Source organism: Tachyglossus aculeatus, chromosome 9 (assembly GCF_015852505.1).
Source record: "Tachyglossus aculeatus isolate mTacAcu1 chromosome 9, mTacAcu1.pri, whole genome shotgun sequence".
Classification (NCBI taxonomy): Eukaryota; Metazoa; Chordata; class Mammalia; order Monotremata; family Tachyglossidae; genus Tachyglossus; species Tachyglossus aculeatus.
This window is the reverse complement of record NC_052074.1, coordinates 41,413,105-41,415,524: the sequence shown is the minus strand read 5'-3', so window position 1 is coordinate 41,415,524 and position 2,420 is coordinate 41,413,105.

The window sequence follows — 2,420 nt, the reverse complement described above, 5'->3', positions numbered from 1 at the left end:
ACAGAATAGCAGAGTGACCCATTCCCTGTCTACAGGGAGCTTCACTCTACACTCACAACAGGATGCTTTTGTAGGGAGATTGTAATCAGTCAATTGAGCTGGCAGAAAATGGGGGTTTTCTCGCCCTGTTGGCATCAGTTGGCGAGGGCAGCTCAGCCGCAGGCTATCTCAGGCTCTGATCTGGGCGGAATTAGATTCATTCATTCATTCAATGGTATTTATTGAGCGCTTACTGTGTGCAGAGCACTGGACTAAGCGCTTGGGAAGTACAAGTTGGCAACATATAGAGACGGTCCCTACCCGACAGTGGGCTCATGTGGCCAGGTCTTAAAAGGGCAGGTTGGCCCCACGGAGTATGTGGTGAGTTGAGAAAATGTGGTGAGTTGAGAAAACACCATCTTCTTTCTCAATCAATCAATCAATCAATCAATCAATTGTATTTATTGAGCACTTACTGTGTGCAGAGCGCTGTACTAAGCGCTTGGGAAGTACAAGTTGGCAACACATAGAGACGGTCCCTACCCAACAGTGGGCTCACAGTCTAAATAATGTCGATTGATTAATCAATCAATATCTATCAATCAATCGTATTTATTGAGCGCTTACTGTGTGCAGAGCGCTGTACTAAGCGCTTGGGAAGTACAAGTTGGCAACACATAGAGATGGTCCCTACCCAACAGTGGGCTCACAGTCTAGAAGGGGGAGACAGAGAACAAAACCAAACATACTAACAAAATAAAATGAATAGAATAGATATGTACAAGTAAAATAAATAAATAAATAGAGTAATAAATATGTACAAACATATATACATATATACAGGTGCTGTGGGGAAGGGAAGGAGGTAAGGTGGGGGGATGGAGAGGGGGACGAGGGGGAGAGGAAGGAGGGGGCTCAGTCTGGGAAGGCCTCCTGGAGGAGGTGAGCGCTCAGTTGGGCCTTGAAGGCTTGGGGGGGTCACGTAACTGTGTTCTGAGTGGCAGAAGAGACGACTTAAAGCCTCTGGTGTGATGTGATGATGGTAAGCCCACTGTTGGGTAGGGACCGTTTCTATATGTTGCCAACTTGGACTTCCCAAGCGCTTAGTACAGTGCTCTGCACACAGTAAGTGCTCAATAAATACGATTGACTGAATGAATGAATGATGGGGGATGGATGGCCCTAGTTTGGTGTGTGAGAGCTCCCCTCTTCCAGGAGGCCTTCCCAGACTGAGCCCCCTTTTTCCTCTCCTCCTCTCCATCCCCCCCACCCTACCCCCTTCCCCTCCCCACAGCACTTGTTTATATTTGTACAAATTTATTACTCTATTTATTTTACTTGGACATATTTATCATTTATTTTGTTAATGATGTGCATATAGCTATAATTCTATTTGTTCTGAGGATTTTGACACCTGTCTACATGTTTTGTTCTGTTGTCTGTCTCCCCCTTCTAGACTGTGAGCCCGTTGTTGGGTAGGGACCGTCTCTATACGTTGCCAACTTGGACTTCCCAAGCGCTTAGTACAGGGCTCTGCACACAATAAGTGCTCAATAAATACGATTGAATGAATGAATGAATTGTGTGTCTTTGTGTATCTTACGTCCTGAGATACTCTAGACAGTGAGGCTGTTGTTGGGTAGGGACTGTCTCTATATGTTGCCAACTTGTACTTCCCAAGTGCTTAGTACAGTGCTCTGCACACAGTAAGCGCTCAATAAATAGGATTGAATGAATGTTTATTGTTCTATTGTACTCTCCCAGGTGCTTAGTACAGTGCTCTGCACACAGTAAGCGCCCGATAAGTCCGATTGACTGACTGGCTTGTGGATTCAGCTCACCTTGGGAAGCAGGATGTCCTAGTGGATAGAGAAGCAGCGTGGCTCAGTAGAAAGAGCCCGGGCTTTGGAGTCAGAGGTCATGGGTTCCAATCCCGGCTCCGCCAATTGTCAGCTGTGTGACTTTGGGCAAGTCACTTCACTTCTCTGGGCCTCAGTTCCCTCATCTGGAAAATGGGGATGAAGGCTGTGAGGCCCCCCAAAGGACAATCTGATCACCTTGTAAACTTCCCAGCGCTTAGAACAGTGCTTTGCACATAGTTAGTGCTTAATAAACGCCATTATTATTATTGAGCATGGTCCTGGGAGCAGGAGGACTCAGGGAGCTAAGTGTATCTCAGGATGACTAATAATAATAATAACAATAATAATAGTACTTGTTAAGCGCTTACTATGTGCCAAGCACTGTTCTAAGCGCTCGGGTAGATGCAAGTTAGCCAGGTTGGACACAGTCCCTGTCCCACATGGGGCTCACATTCTTAATCCCCATTTTACAGATGAGGTAACGGAGGCCCAGAGAAGTGAAGTGACTTGCTCAAGGTCACACAGCGGACATGTGACAGAGCCAGGATTAGGACCCATGACCTGCTGACTCGCAGGCTG